Source organism: Ursus arctos, unplaced genomic scaffold (genome assembly GCF_023065955.2).
Source record: "Ursus arctos isolate Adak ecotype North America unplaced genomic scaffold, UrsArc2.0 scaffold_4, whole genome shotgun sequence".
Classification (NCBI taxonomy): Eukaryota; Metazoa; Chordata; class Mammalia; order Carnivora; family Ursidae; genus Ursus; species Ursus arctos.
The window spans coordinates 43515261-43543156 of record NW_026623056.1 but is presented as its reverse complement, the minus strand read 5'-3'; the positions used below and the strand labels follow the sequence as shown (position 1 = coordinate 43543156).

General features: G+C 37.4%; 1 protein-coding gene across 24 annotated transcripts in view; it reads left to right on the top strand.

Moving 5' to 3' along the window:
- BBX (BBX high mobility group box domain containing) overlaps positions 1-27896 on the top strand; it is a 266345-nt gene that overhangs the window by 80084 nt on the left and 158365 nt on the right. For 23 of the 24 annotated variants that reach the window (XM_048215165.2, XM_044381783.3, XM_026492720.4 and 20 more), the window contains one exon: positions 27305-27378. The exons of the other annotated variant lie outside the window; for it this stretch is intronic. The gene's annotated coding sequence lies outside the window, so the exon portion shown is untranslated. The remainder of the gene's footprint in view (positions 1-27304; positions 27379-27896) is intronic. 24 annotated transcript variants of the gene reach the window in all.

The window sequence follows — 27896 nt, the reverse complement described above, 5'->3', positions numbered from 1 at the left end:
TTTGTCAGTTATGTGGTTGGCATGCATTTTCTCTGTAGCTTATTTTTTTATCTTCATAGGGTTTTTGGCAGAGCAAAAGTTTTGAATGTTGGTAGAGTTCATTTTATCAGTTTTTCCTTTTATGGACTGTGTTTTGGTGTCAGGTCCAAGCCATGAACTCTTTTCTAGCCCTAGGTTCTAAAGATTTTCTTACATCGTTTTTCTAAAAGTTTTATGGTTTTGTGTTTTACGTTTAAGTCTGTCATTCCTTGTGAGTTAATTTTTGTAAGATATGTCTTATGTTGAAGTCCTTTTTCTTTGTCTATGGATGTCCATCCCTCAATGAGTTGCTTTTGTGTTTGGTCAAAATAAGATAGAATGTATATATATATATATTTATTTCTGGATTCACTTTCCCTTTCATTGATCTATGTATCTGCTTCTCCACCAGTATCCTACATTCTTGATTAACTGCTGTAGCTATATTAAATCTTGAAATTGGGTAGATTGATTCCTCATACTTTTTTTTCAAAATTATTTTAGCTGTTCTAGTTTCTTTGCCTTTTTATATAAAAATCTAGAATAAACTTGTTTATCTATTATACTTAGAAAAATTTTGCTGAGAAGTTTTAGAAATTGTGTTAAATCTGTGCATCAATTTGAGGAGAATTGGTGTCTTTATTATGTTTAGTGTTCCAGTTCTTGAACACATAAGTTTCCTCTTTTACTTTACATCTTCTTTGAATTTTTTCATCAACATTTGGTCAGCATACATGTGTTGGACATGTTTTGTTAGTTTTACAAATTATTTCATTCAAAAAATATTGTAAGTGATACTGTATTCTTTTGGGGAGGGGAAGGGCAGAGGGAGAAGGAAAGAGAGAATCTTAAGCAGGCTCCATACCCAGCATGGAGACTGAGGTGGGGCTCAATATCAGGACGCTGAGATCATGACCTAAGCTGAAATCCAAAGTCGGACACTTACTGACCAAGCCACCCAGTGATACTGTATTCTTAATTTTGGTGTCTACACATTTATTTCTAGTATATACAAATGATGTCCACATGTTCATTATTTATATATAAAGATATAATTGATTTTTGTATGTTTAACTTGTATCTTTTGACCTTATAAACTCACTTAATCATTTTAGAAGTTGTTTTGTAGATTCCTTAGGGATTTTCTACATAGACAGTCATGGCATCTGCAAATAGGATTAATTTTATTTCTTCTTTTCAGCTCTCTTTGCCTTTTATTTTTCTTCCTTGACTTGCTGCCCTTGATAAAACTTCTAGCACTAGAACTTTCAGTTCCTGTCCAGAACTGTTGCAGTGCTAATAAGAGTAAATGAGAATCGACATCCCTGCCTTGTTCCTGATCTTAGGAAAAAAGCATTCAGTACTTTACTGGTACAATTTAAGCTGCAAGTTATTTTTAGATGCTCTTTATCAAGGTGAAGAAATTCCCCTCAGTTCCTCTCACTGAAACTTTTTATCATGAATGGAATGTTGAATTTTGTTACTTTTTCTGAATCCGTGGATATAATCATAAGATTTTTCTTCTGTTACCTGTTAATGTGGTGGATTGCAGCATTCACTGATTTTTGAATATTTAACCATCCTTGCATTCCTGAAATAAATCCCTGGTTATGTTTTAAAATTCTTTACATTGCTGAATCATTTCACCATTTTATTAGAAATCCTTGCATCCATACTAATGAGAGATATTGGTGTGTAGATTTCTATTTCGGTACTATCTTTGTCTGGTTTTGGTGTCAGAGTAATAACAAAATCATTTTTCTGTTTTCAGTTTCATTGATTTCTTCATTGTTTAAGTTCTGCTTACAGGGTTTATTACAACCTTTTTCTAGCTCCTCGAGATAAGAGTTTAAATTATTGATTTGTGCGATTTCCTTTTTCAAAAAGAAAGCAGTTAGTGCTACAGATTCCCCTCCAAGTATTATTTCTGCTGTGTCCCAAACATTCTCATAGTCTGTATTTTCATTTTTATTCAGTTCAGTGTTAAAAAAAAATTCCCTTGAGACTTTTGATCCATGAATTATTTGTAAATATGTCGTTTAGTTTCTAAGTGTTAAGGAGTTTTCGTTATCTTTCTATTAATGATTTTAAATTTGACTCCATTGTGATCAGAGAACACATTCTTTAAGATTTCAATTTTTAAAAATTTGTTGATGAACTTGTTTTGTAGCCTAGCATATAGGCTTTCTTGGTACGTATTCCATGGACTCTTGAAAATGAATGTGTGTTCTGTTGTTGGAGCCAATGTTCTGTAAATGTTGGTTAGATCCTGTTGTTGATGTTGTTGAGTTCTTGTATGTCCTTTCTGATTTTTTCTCTAATCATTCCATCATTTGCTGAGAGGATTGTTAATGTATTTCTCTCTCATTTTGGATTTCTCTATGTCTCATTTTATCTATAAGTTTTTACTTTACATATTTTACAGATGTTATTAGTAAATACACATTTGGATTTCTATATCTTCTTGGTGGTAATGCCCCTTTATAATGATATAATGTCTCTCTCTGTGTCTGGTAATTTTCTTTGCTCTGAAGTCTACTTTTTCTGATTAATAGAGCTCTCTTGCTTTATTTTGATTACTGTTTGTATGATACACCATTTTCATTTTTTTTTAAGATTTTATTCATTTTTTTGAGAGAGCGCGGATGAGCGGTGGGGGGGGGGGAGCAGAGGGAGAGGGACAAGCAAAGCATACTCCATATTGAGTGTAGAGCCTGACTCTGGACTCGATCTTAACGATCACGAGATCATGACTTGAGCTGAAATCAAGAGTCTGACACTCAATAAACTAAACCACCCAGGTGCCCCCATTTTCTTTTCTTTTCTTTTCTTCTTCTTCTTTTTTTTTTTTAACTTTCAACCTACCTTATTTTTGAAGTGGGTTTCTTATTGATAGCATATAGTTAGATCATGTTTTTTAATCCACTGCCAATTTGTCCTTTTAATTAGTGCATTTACCTCCCTTTTATGTCCCTTTACTTCCTCCATATACAGTACAGTTTATTAAATACTTTACATATATTTAAAAACACATCAGATACTGTTATATTTGTTTCAACCATCAAACGTAATGTAGAAAACTTGAGATGAAGGAAAGCATGTTGTATTTACCATATCTTTATCATGTTTTCTCTTTCTCATATTCCAAGGTTCTTGTTTTTTTCCTTTTTGTTTATTGAGCTTCTTTAGCTACTAATTTTGTTTAGATCTGCTATTGAAAATTTGAGTTTTTCTTCATGTGATAATGTATTCCATTTCCTTTTCCTTCCCGAAAGACTTTGACTCGGTATAGGATTCCAGGTTGATGGTTCTTTTCTTTCAGCACTTGAGAAATGTGCCACTGCATTCTGACCTCATGGTTTCTGATGAGAAATCTGCTGCAATTTGAATTGCTTTTCCTCATGTAGGTCAGGTCTCTTTTCTCTCTTGCTGTGTTCAGGATTTGGGATGGAGGTGAGGAGGAGATAGTTGCTTTTCAGAAGTTTGTCTATGATGTGTTTTGCTTGGTATATATCTCTTGCCAAATTTGGAAAGTTTTTAAAGATTTTATTTATTTATTTGACAGAGACAGCCAGCGAGAGAGGGAACACAAGCAGGGGGAGTGGGAGAGGAAGAAGCAGGCTCCCAGCAGAAGAGCCCGATGTGGGGCTCGATCCCAGAACGCCGGGATCACGCCCTGAGCCAAAGGCAGACGCTTAACGACTGCGCCACCCAGGCGCCCCTTCAATGACATATTTAGATATTTGGTTATTATTCTTTAGATCCCTGAGCTCTGTTTAATTTTTTCAGAAAATTTCTTTCTTTTGTTCAGATTGGATGATTTCTGTTCAGTTTTCTCTTCTAGTTCATTTATTCCTTCCTTTCCCCCTCTGTTCTGCTGTTGAGCTCATTTGTTAAGTTTTTTATTTTAGTTGTTGGGTTTTTTAGCTCCAAAATTTCCATTTGATTCTCTTTTATATCTTCTATTTCTTTGCTGAGGTAATTTGTTTTCATTTGTTTCAGGCATGTTTGCAGCTGTTCATTGAAACGTTTTTATAAGGGTGCTTTAAAGTCTTTGTCAGATAATTCTAATCTCTCTCTCATCTTTTATTTATCATCTATTGATTTTCTTTTTTCATTCAAGTTGAGATATTTCTGGTTTTGATATGAGAAGTTACTTTCGATTGAAACCTGGATATTTGGCATTATGTTGTGAAACTGTGGATCTTATTAACCTGTTTTAGCTGACTTCCTCTGACTGTGCTGTAGCAGGGGAAGGGATGGGTCCATTTAAGTGCTGGCAGATGGGAACAGAAGTCTAGGTTGTTCCCCACTTGGCCTCTGCAGACACCCGGGGGAGGAATGGGCTCCTTGGTATTTCAGGCAGAGGTGGGACTTGTGTTGTCTCTCTCCCCCACCATAGGCCTGTGCCAGTACCACCCTAGCTTGAAGGGACAGGAATGTCTCATTACTGCTTTACACATGGCCTCCACTGATAACCAAGGCCTTGAGTGGTGGAATAGCCTTGTTACAGTGTTCAGGTCCTGATATTTCACTAGCCCTCCTCTGATACCACCCACGTGGGGGAGGAAGGGAAACATTTTTACTGCCGGGTGGGAGATGGAGATTCTGTGTCTGCACATGATGTCTACTAACTCTCCCTACTTGTCCTCCTCTGATCCCACTTTATTGTGGGGGTTGTGGCTCATCTTTATAGCCTGGTGATGGTGGAAGTCTAGGTTTTTCACTCAGCCTTATAGCTGGCATTGGTAGTATTGTGAGGCCAGTTTCTTGTGTCATTTTTGGCAGATGGAGGGCACTTACTATCTAAAAGTTTCCTGTCTTCCTAGGCTGCCCTTTTCCTGATGCTTTGACTGGAAAGAGCTGACTTTTGTTGGGACTTTTTTTCTGTGTCCTGTTGGCCTTTCTGGGTTGCTGGATTCTTTAGTTCCAAGTCTAAGATATATGGGGCAAAAAGAAAATCCATGAAGTTTGCCACAGCATTGTTTCTTGGGTTGTAAGTACCTACCTAATTTGCCTTTTTTCCATTTTTCAGAGTTTTATGATTGTTTTATATTTAATGCCCTGTGTTTTCAGTTGTACTTAGTGAGAGCATTAGGGACAAGTATGTATGTACCATCTGGAAGTGGAATTCCTTCACCTGCTTTTCATTGTAGCAAAAATAATACTAAAAACACTCCGTAGATGGTGTTATAGATGATGTTATGAAGCACACACCCTAGAATTTCGAGGAGAATTATTATGATTATGATTATGATTATGACTATTTTAAAAATATTTTATTTATTTATTTGACAGTGAAAGAGAGAGTACAAGCAGGGGGAATGGTAGGCAGAGGGAGAGGGAGAAGCAGGTTCCCCACTGAGCAGGGAGCCTGATGCAGGGCTCAATCCCAGGACCCTGAGATCATGACCTGAGCTGAAGGCAGATCCTTAACCGACTGAGCCACTCAGACACCCCTCAAAGAGAATTATTAACATTGGTTGGGTCTTCCAAAGACAGAGCAATTCTTATCTCTGGTAATTTAGATATCGTTCAGCTTGAAGACCTGAGTTGCTGCCTGGTGACTGACAGTGACACAGTGTTCTTTGATTTTCTTTCCATGTGCTATTTTAGTCTTGGTTTTGTATATGCAGTAGAGCAGGAAGCTTATTGGGTAGCATTACACCTTTGTAAGTCATTTTCAGTTCTGATGTGGTTTAGGTGATTCCACTCGCCTTTAGTGCAATGGGCCAAATGCCTTTTCAAATCAGTAAATTGATAAAACTTATTTCTTATAAATGCTTTTAACCATAAATACTCCAGCAATTTATTTTTCTCTCTTTTTTTTTTTAAACTTTGGGTTTTAAATTTTTTTACTTTTTAGATTAACTGGCAGTAAAATTGGCTTTTTGCACAGTCTCAGGAATTTAAACACATGAATAGATTTTGTATACAGTTCAGTGTTAAAATTTAGAAAGCTTCATCACCTCAAAAACTTCCCTTATGCAACCCTAAACCCCGGCAACCACTATTCCTTTAGTCATTACTATAATTTTGTCATTGGCTGCGTTTAGTATGAGTGGAATCATATGGTGTGTAACGTTTTGAGACTGGCTTTTCTCTCTTCTTATAATTCCTGATATTCATACAAATCGTAACAGTAGCCCATTCTTTTTCTGCTGAGTGTTGTCCCATTATACATATGTGTGTGTATTACAGTTTATTTGTTTGCCCATTGGGTTATTTCCAGTTTACAGCAGTTACAAATAAAGCTACTGTAAACATTAATATACAGACCTTTGTGTGAGTACAAGTTTTGATTGGAGTGGGACTGCATGGTTATATTATAAGTGTATGTTTATGTAAGAAATGTCCAAACTGTTTTCTAGAGCCGTTGTACCATTTTATATCCCCCCCCCCCCCGCCAAGTCCTGTCTTTCCATCTTTTTCAAGAGTGTTTGCCTTTACTTGTTGGAGCATTTTTATAAAGTTTCTTTAAAAGTTTTGTCAGGTAGTCCTAACATCTGCATCATTTCAGAGTTGTCTGCTGTCTTTTTTATGCCAGTAGAGATTTTTCCCTATTTTGTTATATGCTGACTAATTTTTGATTTTATGAACATTTGATTATTATGAACATTTTGATTATTATGAGACACTGGGTCCTTTAAAAATTTTATGGAATACCTTGATATTTTGGTTTTAGTAGGCAATTGATTGAGTTAAGTTTGGGAGTAAAATTCCAGCTAGCCCTTTGTGAATAATGATTCCTATGTCAGTTCAGTTTTCAAAGACTTTTCAGTGTTCTTTGGATTTGTCCTACTTATTTGCCACCCAGTGGCTAATCTGGGAAACGAGCAGTGCTCTATCCAGTAGTTAGTTCAGTCCTAAATGTCCATGTATGCTGTAGGGTCAGATCCATGTATGTGTAGCTTGGGGGAGACCAAGAGTTCTTTTGAAGAACTCCTCTCTGCCATCTCCCACTTTTGTTTTGGTTCTCTGGTTGGGAAGCTGGGGCTTTTGTTACTGGGCTCTACTGTGCAATGACCATCATTGTGCCCATGTCTGGGGATAAGTGGTGGGAGGATAAAATGAGAACACAAGCAACAGGTCCCGTTCTAGGGAACAGTGTTCCTCCAATCAGAAATGAAGGTTTCCCTTGCTCAGAGCTTTTGCTCCTATGGACCTCTGTTTTTGCTGCCTCCCTGTTTGATCACAGAAATGCTTGGGGCCTAGCACATAAGAGAATGGAGAAAATGGTACTTTGTAATTTACTGTTTTTCCTCTATTTCCCTGCTGCTTAAGTAGCTGCAACATACATCCTGTCCAAGTTTATTAGCTACATTTAGTGAGACCGACACAGTGGAATATATTTACTCCCTCTGAACCAGACTGGAATCCATTGGGCTTGCATATCTATTGGGCTTGAAATAATTAATGGGAAGAGAAGAAGTAGATCTAGGTTTCAGGGAGTTTGAAGGTCATACAATTTGGAAGGCCTCTTTAAGGAATGGAATACAAGTTATGAATACAAAAGTAGGCACAGTGTTTTGGATGGGACTGTGAAAGTGAAGGGGCCTAAAGTTTCAGCTTCATTGGCTTTAATAAAAACCTGACTATGAGGTTTTTTTAATTCATGTTTTCTCTTAATATTCCTAAAAATAAAAATACACCCTTTATTATCCCCATCTTACAGATATGAAAAACAAATTTAAAAGGTTGAGTCATGCAGATACAAGGGGCTTTAGAACTCAGATATTCTAATTCCAGAGCATATGGTGTTTCTCCTGTCCGTAGAAGTTTCTGAAATAGAGATTAGGAGGGCCATATAGGCTCTCGGATAAAAGCATAAGCTCAGAAGTCAGACTGCTGGGGTTCAGTTTTGGCTCTGCCACTGATTATGTGTGACCTCAGCAAAGTTCCCTAACCTTTCCTTAACCTTCTATATCTCTGTAAAATGGGGATAGTAGAACTTACTTCATAAGGTTGCTGTGAGGATTAAATGGTTAACGTAAAGCATTTAGAATAGCTTCTGGCATATAGTAACTGCTTTTTATCCACTATGTACAACTGTGCATTCAGATAAACCAAATTGTATTTGCTATGTTAGCAGCCTTCTTGAGCTACAAAGACAGGTTACAAGCTAAGGGGATTTTTTCACTTATGTATAAGTCATATTAGATGTTTGGAACACAAGCTGAGAAATAGGTTACATATTATATAATTGATAATACTTTTACTTTCTGTCAAGAAGTAATAACTTTTTAAAGTGTGGGGATGTTAATCTATTTAACAAGCCAAGCCAGAGGAAATGTTCTATGTGGGTGATTGGAAAATCTGGATAATTATAAGTTAAATATTTTGGGGAAATGGCCAAATAACGCAGAGAGGTAGAATAGTTCAACGACAAAAAAAAAAAAAAAAAAAAAAAATACACCTTTTCCTTTAGATAAAGTCTTCTGCACTCTCAGTCTTCTCCGTAAAATGGAGACAGTAGTATCAATCTGTATTAGTTTTCTTATTGAAGTGTTAACAAATGATCATGAAATTTAAAACAATAAACATTTATTATCTCACAGTGTCAGTGGGTCAGGAATTTGGGAGTGGCTTTGCTGTGAGACTCTGGCTGCAGTCAAGATGTCGGCTTTGGCTGCATTCATGTGAAGCCTTGACCAGGGCTGGAGTATCACTGCAGGGTGGTTCTCTCAGATGCCTGGCAAGATTGTGTTTCATGGGCTTCCTAGCCACACGGACCTTTGCGAATCACTTGTTGAGGTCCTCATGATCTTGCAGCTGGCATCCCTTTAGAGCAAGCAGGTGAAGAGAGATCAAGGCAGTTTTCACAGCATCTTCTTCGACCTAGCCTCAGAATTCTCTTTCATCTTTGCAATATCCTAATGGTCACACGGGTCATTCAGTGTGGAAGGGGGCTACTAGGAGATGGCCATCGTGGAGACTGGCAACTGCCTTATCTTCTGAGATTACTTTAACATTTAGAGGGAAGTTTTTGGAAGCATGCAGGCAATACCTATTTGATAACTGTGTTTTTCACTGTTGGTCGGTCAGTAGAAATCAGTTTCTAGTTGTTTCCCCAGTACAGAGGAAGGTGTCCGTGTCTTGGTGGGAGAGATGCACACTGATAAGGAAAGTCTTGGTGGTTAGAAGCTTGTTTAGAAGCTATGCCGATTTTCACTTAAGTATCAAGTGACAGTAGCAATTAGTGTGTGAGGCCAGAATATTGATAAATGCTATAAGCAACAGTTTTGAACCACAGTGAACTGACTTAACTGACTTATCACCCAGCGTATGATCATTGAGGAAGAATATTGTATTTTAAGTCTGATAAATGCATTTTTTCGTGTGTGATTATCATTTAACTTCTACTTTCTCCAAGGTTAAGCAGGTTCAAGATAGTCTTTCTTTTGTAAGTAGACCGTATCTTGCTGTTGATAATGATACAAGTATGGCTTATTTTGAAGAGGACACTTACTAAATTATTTAGAAAATGACATGTAACAAAAATGTTGTGAAAAAGAAAACATGAAGAGAACTCTAATGTTTTTCTTTAACTGGTAATATATAAATATTTGGCCACTGGAGGGCTCCATATTTTAAAAGATTATATTGGAGATGTAGGTGCTCACTGTAACTATTTTAAACAGTACAGAAAGATAAAAAGGGCTCCATATTTTTTAGCAAAGATGTTGAATGAAATAGTTGGTGATTATGAATAATTGTGTACATTTACAAATAAAGTGTTGGTGTTTGCTTCCTTCTTTTTCTTACATTGGAATGAAAATAAAATACATTACATACATTTCTTCATAAATAAAATATCTCACAACTCTGATGTCAAAATACAAAACTAGTCATTTGAAAGCCCCTCAGTAAACAAAGAGGTTGAGACAGATTAAATACTTCTTTTCTAATCTCTCTCCTACATGTACTATTTTAAATGAGGAAACTTCTTGTTTTAGGGTTCATTGAGGTTATTTCCATTTAGGTTAACAAACCCTACAGTTCTCTCAGTGAACGCTATGGTGGAATTAATAAACTCACAGAACGTTAGGAGGCATTTTGAAATTGAGCCAAAACCAAAAGTAGATGTAGCATAAAGTAGTTGTCAGTCACTTGATTTTTTTTATACTTAATATTAGCATTTCTTTGGTCCACATGTGTAGTTTGCATTGTTTTGCACTGAAATCTGAGCATCAGGGTTTTTCTTCCAGTATTAAAGTAAAATGGAAACTAAAAAATTGTGAAATTAGAAACACTTATAGCAGGAATCAGTACCTGAGGAAAGTTATCTTTCTGTATAGAAAACTTCTAGGTAGGAAACCACTGTGTTCCACAAACACAGCAATTTTACTTCCTTGATCTTTCCCACTTGAAAGAAGTGTTTTGATTTCTTTATAATTGTGAAGTGTTTACTTTTTAAATGTTTGATCTGAACTCAGGGAAGCCTGCAATTTCTGGAATAGTTCAGCACTTTTTCGCCTGATAAGATGTGGGTCTCTTTGTCCTGAGCCTGCGGAGCTGAGGCTGTGTGTTTTGGATGATCTAAGTAGTGAAATTCCCCAGTTAGTCAGTAGCCCTGTCCCTTAGTACCTCCTCTTCACGAAGGAAGCTGTATTACAAGTTAACTGCTAATAAGGAGGAAACTAACCAAAACCAAAATGAAACAAAAACAAACAATTTTTATACCTGTTCATTTGCAAACTGTCCAGGATCTACGAATATATAAATCCCTACTGATTTCTACATCTAAGGACCAACCATTAATATAGGGACAAAGATACCAAAAAATCATGAAGGGTCATACTCCCCAGATTAGTACTAATTATGCACAGGACAGTGAGCAGCATTATGGAATGATGTTTAAAAAAATAAAATTTATTAATTACCAAGTGACAAATTGTCAAACTGTCAAATGAGGCAGTTTCAAAGAGGGTAATACCTCTCTCCCACCACTTCCACCTGTCCTGCCCACCACCCATTCACACTGCTCATTAGAATGTTAAAGACAGTAACCAGCAGTACTAACTTTGGGCGTGAAGTACATTTTTTTTCCTACAAACATACTGCTTAGCGTCTAATGTATTTTATCTATTTAAATAGTAATCAGAGCATATATCTGATTGTAGCCTACTGGGCATGTAGAGAAATTTTGCCCTTCTACTCTTTAGCCACAGAATGTATCCTTAACAATAGCTGTGTTGCAAAATGTGTTTTTAAGCTGAAAGATATGGGAGAGGACAGGGAATAGAGCATGATGGACACACACCACAGTATGCCCTTATTGCTTCCTCGTGAATTTGAAAACAGCTCTTATTGCTTGTGTTGAGAAACTTTCTTCCAATGCCTTTTTCACACAGATCCATTCATATATATGGAATAAACTGGTAAGATGCCTGTTGGGGTAGAGGTGCAGTCTTGGTATAAAAGAGAATGAGTCTAACTGGTCTGATTCATTATTACCTGTGACCATTTTAGCCCAGTGCTTTAACCACTTGAGCTCACATGTGCTCTCTGTTTTTAATGCTTAATTTATATCACTCAGTCATAAAAACTTTAGGAGTACCTGGCTGGCTCAGTCAGTAGAGCATGTGACTCTTGATCTCGGGGTTGTAAGTTTGACCCCCACGATGGGTGTAGAGATTACTTAAAAAATTAAAATATTTTAAAAAATGTGTGTGTGTGTGTGTGTGTGTGTGTATGTATGTATGTATATATATATATCAGTCATTCGGTCCATATCTCCACAGTTGTTCTCATACCTGGCTGCACCTTGGAGTCACCCGGGAAGCATTTAGTATTATGGATCCTTGACATCAACACTACAGAGTATTCTCATTTAAGTGGTTTAGGGTAGGAAGTGGCTGTGCATCTACATTTTTAAAAGTTACGTTATTTGTGTTTTGTTGTCTGGTTTGAAAGTGGTTGATTTGAAAGGAAGCTGCATTGTGAAAACTTTTTGAGGCCCTACAAGTTCTGATTAAACAAATGTCTTAGAGTAAATACAGCTACACTTTGTATGTGAATGTACTCTTTCCCCATGACCCCAACCCTGATGGAAAAAGCAAACCTGGTATTACTTTGGTTGCTGACATTGCCTAAATTATTTTGAACTGAACTGCTTACATTTCTGGGGTGAGGAGCCAGGAAAGCGATGTTGGATTTTCAGATAGGGTTGGCCCCGTCCTGATGAGTTTGTCATTTCTGTCACCTACCAAAGCAGTCAGTGTATCTTTCACTTTTCAGCCAGTTCTAATAGAAAATAGGAGAGGGATGTCTGGCTTGGTCCAGTCCATAGAGCATGCAACTCTTGATCTCTAGGTTGTGAGTTAGAGCCCCATGCTGTGGGTAGAGATTATTTAAAAAAAAAAAAAAAAAAAAAGATCCGGCCAAGGGAACATAATTCAGTGAGTGAAATATGCTTCGGTGTGTAGAAATCTTTTGAAATAATGGGGGATTGTAAATCTAAGGAAAAGTTGTGGAAGAACAGAATATACTATAGGCAGGCTGTAGCCTCCTGCATAGGGAGTGGGAAACTTCAGGATTAGCAGGTCCTGACAGCCAGTCACACCAACTCCTGAAAATACTCCGCAGGGACAATCATGGGTCAGGGTAATAATCTCGCAGCCTTCTTTCCTTATTCTTCTTCTCATAGTGCTGAGCTGAAGGAACTGTTGAGAGATCAGGCTGTGAGGGTGCCCTGATTTTTCAGTCCTGGAGCTCCTGTTCTCCTTGTTCTCAGATGACCTTTCTCATCCAGACCATACATTTAACCTGTGACTATTTGGATGATTCACAAATCCTGCTGTCTGCTCAACTGTTTCCTGGTTTATTCCATGCAACACTCATGTAAAAGAAAAGAGCACAAACTGGATCTCTGCCAACTAGAACAAAGTGTTTAGCTACCTTCTCACTCATAACCACCCGGACACTCAGCTTTCCATGATAGTCGGGTATTACCACCTTGTCACTGCTCAGGCCTCTAAGCCCTTGGGCTCAGTTTTGGGCTCATCCCCATTTCACTCAGCACATCTGACTGTTGCCTAATCCACATATACCTCACATTGCCCCAGGCAGGCAGTGCTGATAGTTAAACCACTTGGATGAAAATAGTGAAGATATTTAGATGAAAAGAAAGAATGAGATAGTCACCATAGAATTTCTGTGCAGTGGGAGAAAGTTAAGTGTTAGGGAAAAAAATCTAGTTTCAAATAAATCTCCTGGCTTATTGTATCTAGATATTAAGCAAGCATTGTGCTTGATACATAGTATAAATTTTATTCTCCCATGTTTGGGCTAAAACCATTCTCCTGGCTTAGAATTAGCTTTTAAAAAAAAGAAAAAACTAGAAAGGAAAAGCTATAAAATAACTTAAGGCAAGTTTGGGCATTCTGTTTTGTTTTTTAAATACATTGGCCTTTTTGTAAGTAGGGGTCTCTTGCATATATATATTACCAGTGCTTGCATTTCTTCTTGATACTTTGCATGATCCATAGCAACCTGGTGACATTTCAATCCCAGATCATTTTTCCTTAGCTGCCAAAGACCCTTTTCCTTCTCACCAGTTGCTACCTATCTGATGCGTACCTATAAATTATAAAACTTACTTTTAACCATAATAAATATCAATAGTAGTTATTTAAAATTTTATGCATGTAAAAACTTTTCAAGTTATGCTTGCATATATCCTATCATTTTAAGAAAAATTCATTTATGGGAAGAGATCCTTTGCTCAAGTCCAAACTGAATTGAAAATGTTTGTTTTTTTAAGATTTTGTTTGTTTGTTTGTTTATTTATTTGACAGAGAGAGAAAGAGAGAGAGAGAGGGAACACAAGCAAGGGGAGTGTGAGAGGGAGAAGCAGACTTCCCTCTGAGCAGGGAGCCCTGATGTGGGGCTCGATCCCAGGACCCTGGGATCATGACCTGAGCTGAAGGCAGACACTTAACAACTGAGCCACCCAGGTGCCCTGAAAATGGTTTTCAGATTCCTTAGTCTAGTTGCCTTCCATTAGCGCTGGCAGTGAAGAGCTGGCTAATGTATCCCTATTACAGATCCTAGCTGGAACCTTTCATGGAGTCTTAGAAATGCTTGTTTTTACTTGTCGATTAGTCCTTTTCAGTTTTTGGAAGTGCCTAGGTATATCTGCCTCTACTTTATTTAAAATTTGTTTTTACTGAGGAAATAAAATTTGAAAAGTTAAGGTTGTAGGAGTTTGTGTTTTGCTCTTATGTTAGATGTTTGGGATAACCTTCAGAGAAGGGTTCACACACAGTAGAAATGTTCGGTTACAAAAGGAGCTCATCGGGCAGGTACCAGAGTAGTTATCTGTACAGTGGAATTTTAACTGAAAGGGAATGTCCTCTGGCAGGGAACAATGGCAAACTCCCTGAGGAAGTCAATTATAAGGTTTGTTAATCCTACCAAAATATTAACCTCATGATCTTCAGTCCCAGAGTGCCTTCTCCACCCTGCAAGTTCAGCTAAAAATACGCTGAAAAGCAAATTTCCTAAGGTAATGAAATAAAAATGTGGACCTAAATCTGTAAGATACAAATTAGAAAATAAGATCCCTAGTCAGACGTGAATATCTGACAGATTCTTAGCTCTCTTAAATTAGTAGCCTAGTCTTTTGGGATGTTAATAAAATAATGATTAAAAAAATGCACATAGAGAAGCCGTGTGGTTGAATGATTTACCCATCTGATAATTTTTACTCTGGAAATGTTTTTTTTCTTATTTGTGAAGTTGATGAGTATAACTCTGTAGCTATTGGTGGCTCTGTCTTCTTAATATATAAAAATGGGGAAAAAACTTGTTATTACCAGTTACTATAATAATTTTTTATAGATTTGAATGTCCATGAAGTGTTTTGGGTTCCAAAGAACAGTTCTATAAATAGATATAATAATTCCATTTACTTTGAATTTCTTATAGTAATCAGTTTTAATTCATTGTAACAATATGAACATATAACTTAACAGGTTATAATTATATTGCATTAATATTAAATCTTTGATTATATGAAGAGTGTTTTAATTAGAAACTAGCATGTGATCTATTTTTAGTTGTTTAAACAGTTTGACTATTACTGGCATTCATTGTGATTTACGGTGCAAATAACTAAACTTTCCTTTGTTATATTATTGCTCTAGCACATTCGGCAGTTGGAACAAGGGGATAGAGCTCTGGTTGCTGGGCACCATGACTGCTGGACATAATGGATTTCAAGCCTCATGGCTTCCAGCTCTCATTTGCTTTGATTTTAGAAACCTAGAGAAGCTTGGGATGCTTGGATCTTAGGCTAAGGCATAGAGATCAGCGCTCAGTGCCCTGTGTGAATCCCCATGCAATATCTCCTACTAAAGTTTCTGCTTGAACATATCCATTGATGGGAAAATATCCAAGAGGAACTCACTTCATTTTTGGACAGATCTGACAGAAAGTGTTTTCTCATATTGAATACCCCAAACTGCCTCCTAGAAACATCTGTTAATTGATTACAGTTCTAAACTCTGAAACTACCTATAAAATTATATCTGATGCCTTTCCTTATGAGACCCCAAAAGGATATGAAAACAGCACTTCTTCTTTTCCAGAGTAACATTTTCATTTCCTTCAGCCATTCTGCCCCCAACAGGGTGCTCAGCCCCTGTCCATAACCTGGCAGTGATCTGGTCCAAAGGCAATTTGAGGTCTTTCTGTCCTCACCTGATACAGACGACACTGGGCAGAGTGGACTCTTGTCCTTTCTTACTGAATGGTGTAGTTCTTCTAAGTCCAATTTCTTTTTGAGAACTTCACACTGCTGACTTATATTGCAATATGTCATTTTACATGCTTTCCAGTTAAGGTAAGCATCCCCTATTCTCTACTTTCAGACTTTTATTTGTTACAATCAAGGCTACTAAGTTTAGACTACAGGTGTTATTTTTCAGTGATACAAACATGGATGGTAGTGCTTACTTATAAATCTGTGGACGTGCTTTCATGTTACCTACCTACTTTTATTACTACGCATTTAGAGAAATTTTTACTTAAACTTAATGATGCCTGTTAGCATGCAAATTTTACTCCTCAGTTAATATTGTCAATATTCTCAGTCATTCATGTAAGAGCAGGTTTTGAGGTGGAGGATGGTAGAGTGAAACTCGCTGATCCCTGTGGTAAGGTGAAGAGTCTTTGGGGGAGAGGAGATTGTGGAGAAAGTTGGAAGACACCAGACTTCAGCTTTAATTTTGCTTAGGATCAATTCTATAGTTCCTTCCTTTTTCTAATTTTAAACATTCATGTCACACATAAGCAAACAGTTCTTGGTGTTTGTTGAGACTCTTTGACGGGTAGTTGAACGTTCATGGGACAGAAGCTGGTGTTTGTTGGAACCTTACAATGAATTAGACGGTTACAGCTGCCTTGTAGTCTTCCTGAAACATGTGTTATATGGTATGTTGGTATTACCAAGTTTACCTTAGCCTTACCATTTCCATCTCTCTACCTGCCCTAATTCCCACCATCCTCTTTACCAAGACTTAAGTGACCCCCAGTTCAAGGTGGTGGTGAAGGTAGGATGGGCAAAGAGTTGAATCTTCAACCCTTGTTTTGCTCTGAGAAAGAAATATAGCTCAGAAAATAAGTAGAAGTGTTATTTGAGTTCTCATATTGGACATATTGGAACTTCAAATGAGAGTTCCCTTTTAATAGTGTCTGTCCTCTCCTTTGCCTCTGTTTATCTGATGTTCCCTTCTCAGTTCTGTGTAAAAATAGCACACATTCAAAATAACTCCATAAGCTCATTAAAATAGTTGCTTTGGAGGGAGGAAGGGGAATGGGAGTGGAATATGGGATAAAAGGAAACTAGTTAATTAAAATTACCTTGTTAGCAGCAATGTTGAACTTTGTTGCAGGTTTTATTATAAATTATAAAATTTCAAATCTATTCAGGTCTGTGTTTTAGGCTATATCTTGAAGTTTTCCAAAACTTCATTATACAAAACTCTTGATGCCGAACTAGATTCATTGAAGACTATGAACTACGTGCCAGATCAGAATCCACAATGTATTGCTATTCTTCCTGTTACTGTTCACCCCCAAAGTAGACTTGAGTTTTTCAATTCAAATTGAAGTTGAGTTTTAACTATGTTGTTGAATCAGGTTTTTGACATTTCTGAAAAATATAAAGCATTCTTTTTTTTTTTTTTTTTTTTTTAAAGAGAATCTTGCCTTTTTTTTTTTTTTTTAAAGATTTTATTTATTTATTTGACAGAGAGAGAGACAGCCAGCGAGAGAGGAAACACAAGCAGGGGAGTGGGAGAGGAAGAAGCAGGCTCATAGTGGAGGAGCCTGATGTGGGGCTCGATCCCGTAACGCCGGGATCACGCCCTGAGCCGAAGGCAGACGCTTAACCGCTGTGCCACCCAGGCGCCCCTAAAGCATTCTTGATATAGCTAATGTTTAGAAATTTACATTTAAATGATTTTGCTTTCCTTGTATCTATCTCACCTCCGAAGTACCTGTGTTGTTGCTTTTTAAGTTGTAGCAAACTCTCTGGAATCTGAGTACCCATAGAGCTCAGTACTTTGAAATTGAGATCTTCGGTTGTGTGTTTATGTTCATAGATGAACACATCACATGTTTATGTTCAACTTTTATGAAAGAGGCCTGGGTCAAATAAGCTGATATGAGAGATTTTGTGACGGAAATAATTTCCAGTATATTGTATGATACCCAGCTCTTTGGTTCTTTATTGACTATGATGATCTATAAAAGTAATAAGTCAAGTTATAAAGAAGATTCTCTTTAAAGAGTTGTATTCAGAATAGTTTTGTTGTCATATTTTAATTCTTCAAAAATCGGTTATTTTTTTTTCTCAGAACTAGGCATGGTAACTATCACAAAGCAAAACACTGTATTCCCAACTATTCCATGTTATGTTTTCCCCCTCCTCCTAAATCTAAAAAAATATATAACTTCAGGCATGGGAAATGAATTGTGTGCCACTGTGTACTTAAGTATAAAGCACACTTAACAAATTTCAAGACATTGGAAATGCCCTTAGAATTGGTTTTAGATGTCAGATTAACATTAGCCAGTTTTCCAGTGTTTTTGTTGAAACCTGAATCTTTATAGGAAATCTAAATTGGAAGAGAAATTGGTGTTGCAGGAGTACAGACTGAAAATTTAAACATCTCTATCTATTGAATATCATAATGTGCCAAAAAATTGGAATTAATCTGTTGAAATTAGGATTTGAAATAAAGTAGAATAAATCAGTGCTCCCTTTCATTTCTTTTCAGGAGACAAGTATATAGTCCCCTACTTTAATGTTCTTTTACTCTTATTTGAAATAATTCTGCTTTCTTTTCTCCTTTCACTTCCCTTGCTAGTAAGAGTGTAACACATCTGTTATTTTATGTATTGTGGTCCTGTTCAGGTTTCGTACCCATTTTCTCACCCAATCACAGTGTCCGAGTAGGTGGAATAAACTGAGATTCATGGGCCTGGGTGTGTAGATCGGTCCCACACAAGGTACACCGTCTGTGAGCAAAGAGGACTATTTTCCCAAAAATCAGAGTGCTTTTACCAGAAAATGGGAGATACGTGTATACTGGGTGGGCAAATACATTGAAGTCTATTGTAATCTACTTAAGAAAAGCCAGTATAGAAAAATGCACTTTTGTGGCTGATTATTTTCTCATTTAAAAAATGCTTCAACACTGAGTTTCCTTTTTAGCTTGAAAAGTTACAAAATCTGATTTTGTTAATTATAAAAAAGTTAAAATTTCAAAATACTTACTAGCAGTTTTGTGAACCATGGCTACTACCGATGTGTCTAGGGCTGCTTCAGGATAACGCTGTTCACTATGCACCTTGTATTGCATGTAATTGGTAGGCCCTGGGGTTGTAGAATGTGTGAAGCTATGAAGGGCTGCTATACTGGAGTTCATGACAAAGGATGCCTACTGATGGGAATACTTGGAGAATATTTTCTTTGATTTTTTTTTGAATTGGTATAATTTGAACCAAATATTTTATATTACTTTAAATATTGACTGCCATAGGAGCAGTAGCAGCTAATGCAGAGGCATTTATTGTGGCTTAGTGACCAGTGGAACATTTGTACTGGACAGAGGTCGTTGTAGGGCATGTGCTTAGTTTTAACGGAAAGCATAATTTTAATTGGTACTAGGTGTTTCTGGTGGGAGTGAGCATATTTAAAGGAGAATTACTGTTTATATATTTTTAACTGTCGTTGCCTTGTCATTTTTAGCCAATATTTATTTTTTTTAAGATTGTATTTATTTATTTGAGAGAGAGAAAAAGAGGAAGCCAGAGGAGAAGGGCAGAGGGAGAAGGAGAGAAGCAGACTCCCCGCTGAGCACGGAGCCCGAGGCGGAGCTCGATCTCAGCACCCTGAGATCATGACCTGAGCCAAAATCAAGAGTCGGATGCTTAACCGACTGAGCCATCCTGGCACCCTATAGTCAGTATTTAATTTTAATATTGTTAAAATGAAGTACAATGACATTCGCATTTTTGAAAGTTTAACGAACTCTATTTTTTTTAGGGCAGTTTTAGGTTCGCCGCAAAACTGAGTGGGAAGTACAGAGTTCCCATAGACGGCCTTCCTCCGCACATTTAAACCAACTTTAACATTTTTACTCCAAGGTATTAATAAGAATATTTAGAAACACAAAGAAATATTTTGCATGCTCTTTTCTACAACTAAAAAATGTCATTCTCCGCCTTCAGACTAGGAAAGGGAAAGTGTTGTAGAGCCAAGAAGCATTCTCTGATCCTCTAACCTTGAGAGTGGAAAGTTAGGCCCTATTTTATGATCCTTTTCCAGGTAAACATTGCTGCTCTGAGGACCACAGGGAGAATAAGGATCTAACATAACCTGGTCTGGAGCATCCTGCTGTTCTTTTGATGGCAAATGGGAGCCCTGGGTTCTGGCTTTGCTCTGACTCTAGCTTGCTGTGGTCCAAAGGGTTGAATGTGGTGGACTCCAGCTCTCATATGCCTCCAGCGTTCTGTGATTCCATGACTTATTGGAATCTCTACTGGGGAATAATATCACATCCTGCAGGGTTAGCAGAGTGGAGGAATGGGAAAAGCACTGTGGAGACCTGGGGTACTTATTGGTCACAAACCAGCTGAATGCCTTTTATCCAGTCATTTAACCTTTTTGGGTTTGTCTTGGTTTCAGCTGTGGAAATGTTGTGATTCGACTTCACGGTTTTCCTCTAAGGAAAGTTTCTTAGATCTTTCTGATTTAAAGTAATGACTATACAGTATTATTTGTCCCAGGAACAACTGCTTTGTGGATAAATAACTTCAAATAGAGTGTATTCACACTTACTGTGGATCACTTTTGAGCAGTTCCTTTGTGTCTTCATATCAGGAATATTCTTGCAATTAACATATCTGGACCAGAGTCTTTCTGTACCTAAGCTATTTGCTAGATACACATTAAGGCACTTGAAAGGGACAGGGACTCTTTCTTGAATAGTACAGTTTTTTTTTTTTTTTTAAAGTAACACAATGTAAATTTCAATAGAAATGTGCGTTTTATTTATTTTTTATTTTTAAAATTTTTAAAGGTTTTATTTATTTATTTGTCAGGGAGAGTGAGAGAGAAGAGAGCGCACACAAGCAGGGGGATTGTCAGGCAGAGGCAGAAGCAGGCTCCCCTCTGAGCAAGGAGCCTGACGTGGGACTCGATTCCAGGACCCTGGGATCATGACCTGAGCTGAAGGCAGATGCTTAACTGACTGAGCCACCCAGGCATCCCAGAAATGTGCATTTTAATAACATCACACAATTTTGTTATAGTCTTATATTTCTTTAAATTGTGCAATTTAATTAATTAATTCAGGTTGAAAAAAAAGGAAAGACCAGTGAACTTTACCTCTCAAAACAGGATATTTTCCACTTAAAATTAATGTAAATTGCAGATGATTGACTTCCTTTTTTTAATTGAATGACTTTGGACTACATTGTTTAAGTAAATGTGATTTTCTATATATTGTGAATTACTGCTGAAGTGAAAGCAGGTTAAAGGAACCCTTTCTTAACTCAAAGGACAAGGACAGTGGGTTTTATTCACAGAACACCTCCCTGAAGGTTCAGGCTAATTCCTAAAGTGTGTAGGCCAGGCTTTATTTGGTCTAACCCATGTAAAGTATAGGCACGTTATCCCACATGGCAGGGATTAGGATAATTATCCTAACCTTATATTTTTCAGCTCTGTGCTCAGTGGCTTGATAGAGCTAATGAATCTTCTCAACGTACCTGGGGGTTCCCTGTTGGTATTCCTGATGTAGCTGCTGGCAAGCATGTTTTTATACTCTACCTGGAAGTGAAACTCCTTCTGCCTTAAATGTGCAATTTCCCCTGCCTGAGAAGGTCAAAGGCACATTTATGTAGTTCACAAGAGTATAAAAGAGGCATTCAGTGCTTCCCTGCCAAGCCAGCTGACGGGACTAATGCCTACTCATTTTCCACCTCTACTTATGGAAACTGCAGAAATTCATGGTTCCACCATGGTCCCTGAAACAACAGTCTTATGGCAAATGAGCATTATAATAAAATATCCATATTATCAAATCAGCTAATGTACCTCGAAATTGGTAGGAGTAAAAAGTGGCTGCTCAGACTGCCAGAGTTAAACATATGTTAAAACCACCTAAATTAAAACAAAATCTACAGTGAAACCGCACTGGAAAAACTAGCAATTCACTTAGCATCCAAATGCTGAGAATATTCAAGGCAAATTTCAGTGCTTTCACAGTGTAACTCTATTAAATGCCTTTCTATCATTTAGTTTTAACTCTAGTGAGATTACTCATATTTATTGAGCATGTACTATATGTCAAGCCCTTAGTATTTATATCTTACAATAATTGAAGGCAACCTAAATTTAGAGGTGGGGGGATTATTATCTCCATTTTGCAGGTGAGGAATGGAGACTCGGAGAGAGCCCAGGGATTGGCCCACAATTGCAGGGGAGTAAATGGTGGATGCAGGGATTGGCCCTGAGGTCAGTGTGCTTTGCAGAACACCACGCTGCTAACTGTACTCCGTTCTCTGAGACGATGGAGAGAAAAAAATGCGCAAATTGTGGTACTTTCTCATCTGCCCACATTTCATGTTCCACTTTCTGATGTGAACCCAGCACTTCAGCAGGCTCTGCTTCCCGTGTGCCTGTAACACTCCTCTCCATCTCCTCTCTCCACGGGTCTTCAGGTTCCAGCTTTATTTATCTTCTGCAAAAAGATTCCCTTGTGCATCCTAACTTTTTTGAATTCTTGACTTACCATTTCAACATACGTTTCCATTAGTGTGTATGCATGTGTGTGTAAGACAGGGGTGAGTGTGATCACCCAACTAGATCATCAGCTTCTAAAAAACAGCAACTCTTATACTACCTTTTGCAGTGTTAATTCAGGGTGGTCAGTAATAACTTCTCAAGCTGTAAAAGGTTCTGTCATTTGCATCTCTGTGCTGTTGGCCTATAGATAGGTGGTAAATAGTTTTTAAAGCATCATTTTGTAATTGATCAGTATTGAGTGCTAAAAGGGAGAGGATTTCCAAGTCTTTCATGTTGCTATCGTAAGAGGCCCATGTTTAACAATGATTGCTAGAAGTTTTGCTTTCTGCCTGCCAGTGTTTTCTAACAGCTTACTGGGAAGTCCAAACAGATGGACAAATCTGTAATGACTTAGTAGTTACTTTGGTTTACTGTTAGATATCTAGAGAACTCTTATTTTGTCTTTATTACTGTGTTTAAGATGTCTTAACAGAAAGGCTCTGGGTCCTGAGGAAATGGAAGGGCCAGGGTGGGAAGGTGACGAAGAGGTACTTTGGATTTGCATTTTCTTTGAAGAGATTTGCATTTTCAGTGTAGCTGACACTTGTAATATCTGTTAAAGATTGGTGCCTGGCCAGAATGCCTGTGAAATAGCTGTGGTTGAAGCTTCAAGTATAAAGATTTTAACAAAAGTGTTGGCAGTATAATGTATGAATAAAGACAGCACTTGTTTAAAAGCATATATGTGTGTGTGTATGTGTATACGTGTATGTGTATGCATGTGTCTGTATAAGTATATATCTCTTGCAGTTATCTTTGTTCATTTGAAGAAATTTTATTTCAGGAAGTAATTTAACTCGAAGCCAGACTATCAGCTTATTTTTTCTAGGAAAAGCATCCTTTGGCCTGTGGTGTGGACCACAGTGACCTGAGGTGTGGAATTCATTGGCCAAAATTGCAAAACAGCTGGTATGCCTTTTCATGACTGTACTATTGAATAATGTCCCTGCTGCCAGTATTGAGGAGATTAAAGGGATATACAGTATAGTGAGGTGGGTGGGAGACCTTAGGCACACACAGGACAGGGAAGGCTTTCGTTACATCAATGAGAATTTTTTAGACTACACACATGCTATATCCCATAGAAGTAAGAGCTTAGAGTTTGTATTTAAGTTTTATTTGTAAGCATGTAGTATATAATAAAGAGTGAGTTGAGGAAAATATAAAAATTGTACTCATGTAAAAAAGTAGTTTTAAGACAGGAAAAATCTTTTAAGAAAATTTCATTGTAGGGGCGCCTGGGTGGCACAGCGGTTAAGCGGCTGCCTTCGGCTCAGGGCGTGATCCCGGCATTATGGGATCGAGCCCCACATCAGGCTCCTCCGCTATGAGCCTGCTTTTTCCTCTTCCACTCCCCCTGCTTGTGTTCCCTCTCTCGCTGGCTGTCTCTATCTCTGTTAAATAAATAAATAAAATCTTTAAAAAAAAAAAAAGAAATTTGCATTGTAAAGTATGAGGATTGGACTACATGTTGCTGGGAAAATGGAGGAAGCCAGTGAAGATTTAGCACAAGAGTGGGTATTAAGACTGTTATTTGTGACCTGGACTTGTTTTGGCTTTCAGAGGTCATGCTGACTCTCAGCTTAGAAGTACAGTCTCTTTCAAAGCGCAAACATTGAAAATAATAATTTTCAAATGTGCTTTCTTGGGTTCTCCATTTTGTTTTCTTCAGGTGTAAAACCATGAGTATTCTATTTTCAGGAGGATGAGGAAAAATGTATTTCCTTTTCTAGCTGTTTGGCTATTTTTGTTGTTGTTTCTGGTGCCATAAATGGAGAGGCATCTGTACCCCGCATTGTATCATGCCTCACAAATTTTTTTTCATTTGAATGTAATTGTTCCTTAGCAAATAATTGCAGTCCAGAATGACTTTTATTGAGCTTGATTGAATTAAGGTTATGTATGAAAATGAGTTAGTTAAAGCTTAATCTATTACCCAGAGAATTGATGAAAACATCAGAAAAGCAGTCATTCATGGGGATTAAATATTCTTCCATATAAGTGGGCAACATGGTTGCCTTGGAGTCCCTTCTGCACTGACCGGGTAGTAATGACATCAGGGTGCAAAACGCACAGTGTTGGCCTAGAAGGGGATGTTACCATGATGTGCCTTTGAATGTTATACTGTACATTAACACTAATTGGGAGTCTGTCTCATTGTAAGAAGTGGCACCTCACCTTTTTTAGTATAATAGGCTTTTCAAAACATAGCACCCCAAGGGGCAGTGTGTAAGCTGTGCCAGAAAGCCAGTTGCTTTGGGATCTTTCTGTGGTTGCTTAGGCCCCATCTTTAAGATAGGTTTTTCACATGCCAAGTCAGATACCCAATTTGTGGTAAGAAGTAAATAATAGGTATAAATAAATAGTTCTCCCACCTGCCATGAAGTTTCTCAGAGGGAATCCTGAGCTGTGCCTGATTGGTCCTGCTAGGTATGCGTCCTCTGGGGGAGGCAGTGTCACAGGTGGGAAACGGGCCTTGGAAAGGGGAAGGGAACAGATTCTTAACGAGGCAGCGAGAGCTAAGGACGAGAATGAGGGTTGAGAGGAAGCCAAAAGTGGGACTCCGAGAACACAGGCCTCGGTGGGCTGAGGCGAAATCCGGCCTGGCGCTGTTGGGTGTGCACACTCCAGTCGCCATTCTGCAGGGTTGTGTTCACGCCTGAGGCGTTTCCCTCTGCTCGCCCTACCCCTGTGACCCCCGTCCTTCTGACACAGCACACAGACACCCATTTCCAGCAAATCGCAGCACCTTGTGAAGTATTTGTAACTGAAATGCAGAGCAGCTTATGCTGAAACTGTTCTGAAGCTACTCGTGTGGGCATTTGTAAGAGCCAGATAAAATCTGGAGTCTCTAAGGTTGGCTCTCAGAGAACTCAAAGGGAGTCTGTCTCAGGCAGCATCTTCAGCCTTGAAATTGACCTCTGGCTTCTCTCTCCGAGTCAGTTAATCCAACAAGATTTCTTTGTTACCCTGAGTTTTAAAACCCCTCTTGGCCACCGCGTACACAGCATAGTCAGCCTCCTTCCTCTCCCTCCTGACTTATCCAGAGATAACTGTATCGCAGTTGTTACAGTACTGAATTGTAATCAAAATAAGGTGTAGTTATGGTCCATTTTTGGATAGATAGATTATATGTATAATATACTGACATATATATGATATACTGATTATAGAAATGAACTAATCGACAGGGGTACCCGAAGATTGGTAAAAATTTATTTTTGAGCTCCTAAAAGAAGTTCTCTATATAGGATATATTAGTGTGTTTTATTTCTAGGATAGCATGTGCTCACTTCTTAAACTAAAAAGTAAACAAATCTTTAAGCCAGAAAAAGAATTAAATCCACACTGTCAATTAATGATGGACCTTCCTTTCCAATTTTGGCACTATAAATTTTTTTTTCCATTTATACAAATTTATTTACCTGACAGTTTTTTATAGTTATTTGTTCATGATTTTTACTCATTTATTTTACAGTGTTTCTTTCGTTTCTTTCTTTTTTTTCTTAAACTGTTTATTTTAATTGTTCTTTTCTATACTGGCTTTTATGGATTTATATGAATAAAATTATGTGATTAAGTATATGAGATAATGTATTTTTTAAAACAGTATTTTTAATAATGTTAGTTGCCTACCTTATGATAATTAAGAGTAGACTTTTACACCACTACTTGGTTTTTGGAATTGCACGCTTCCGTCGTTAAAAACATAGTCCTTTAATTTGAAAGTATTCATATGTGTCCTTTGTAGTTTGCGTCAAAGATCTGGGTTTATTTTTTCATCCATGCTCTTGTTTTAGAAAATATGGGTGAATGAGTAGTATCTTGTATGAAGCCACATGAGACCATTTAATATTTTATTTGTTGTTTCTGGCTATTGTTTTCTTCAGTAGCACTGGGTGACAATTGAATTGTCTAAGTCTAGACAGGATTACTCAGATGAATCATTACACATTTTTGATATTTAATATAAGTTCTTCCATATTGTAGTGGCTGATGAGGGGAAAAATTTCAGTTATGCCATAAGAAGACGAGTAATATGGATAGAGCTGTAAGTAAGTGATAGCCGGTTTCTAGAGTGTGTCACAGCCTGCTAATTGTAAAGAAATGCCACAGTCTGCATTGGGGTAGGAAATTGTTTCTCTTGGTTGAGTGTGAATTTAGTATACTACCATTGAAGCATCCTAGAAACTAAACAATTGTATTTCACATAGAAACTGAAATAACTTAATTCTTAAAAGTGATGCAATTTAGGTGTATGTCTATATTTGCAGTATTATTAATATAAAATGTTCCATTTAATTTTTGTGGACAACCTTTTGCTGATTTTGATCCTCTTAACTATATTTACTTCATCACTTTCAGCTAGAAAGTAACTTTTTTGGTAACATTTTGTCTCTGTGGATGTCTCCCCCTACTCCTCACCTTTTTTAAAAAAACTGTATTGCTTCACTCATTATCTTTAAAACATTTAAAAAATAAATGAGAAGATATTAATATCCTGACCACAGCTTATCTGGTTGTATTGGGCCAGTCATTTAAAATAACTTGAAACTAGTTAGGATGTCAGTTTAACATCCTGTTTTTCCAGAGGATTTGCCTGTAATTCTGTACTTGATTTTAGCTAAGAACCTGAGAAGTGATTGCCTGTAAATCTTTGTATCTGTAACTCTATTCTCAGAATTCCCATTGAATAATATTAGTGACTGTCTTTTTATTAAATTAAAGTTGACATTACACACTTTAGGCTGCTTTCTCTAAATAGTGTTAGCATAGGGATTTTTAATAATTTGCCTGATTTTGATTGTTCGGCTATTATTTATTTTGGGGGGGTATAATTTTGCAAAGGGACAAAAGTGTCAGCTTTGTTTGAAAGTCCTTCATGGCGCACCGTTTAACCACTTTGCTATGGGTCTTTCACAGAATCCTGCTGCATCACAGAGGCTGGAAATTCTGATGTTCCATTAAAATCACAATGGAAAGTCTTGACTTGACGGGTAAGAGTGGCACTGCGGGTGCATCCTTCTTAGAAGCAGTTGGAGCGTCCAGAACAGTGTGCTGTCAGAGCTGGTCTCAGCTTTTTCCCATCCGATGCATTCACCTTCCGTATTGATCAGGGAAGTGTGATAATTTTGTGTGGTTGTTTTTGTTTTGTTTTGTTTGTGAATTACTACTTTTTTTCAAGTGTCATTTTAATCTCCATCATCAAGTAAGTTAAATTTTGCTTTTAAAATAATGAATTTTAAAAAAATGAACTACTTCAAAATCTCTGATTTGTTTCTCCACAGTAATGTGCTGTTGGTGAAAAGTCAATTTATTCAAGTCTTGAATACGTAGAGGTTACATACCTAAATAAATATTAAATCGATCTATTCCCCATAAGCTATTTTTGTTTGTCCTTCCTTTGGCTTTGATTGAAAAATGAACCAGTATCAAAGCATTATGGGGTGTTTGTTTTAATCTATTAAAAATAATAGAGGCAGGTATAGCAGTGTTATGAAACTTTTGAATTTGA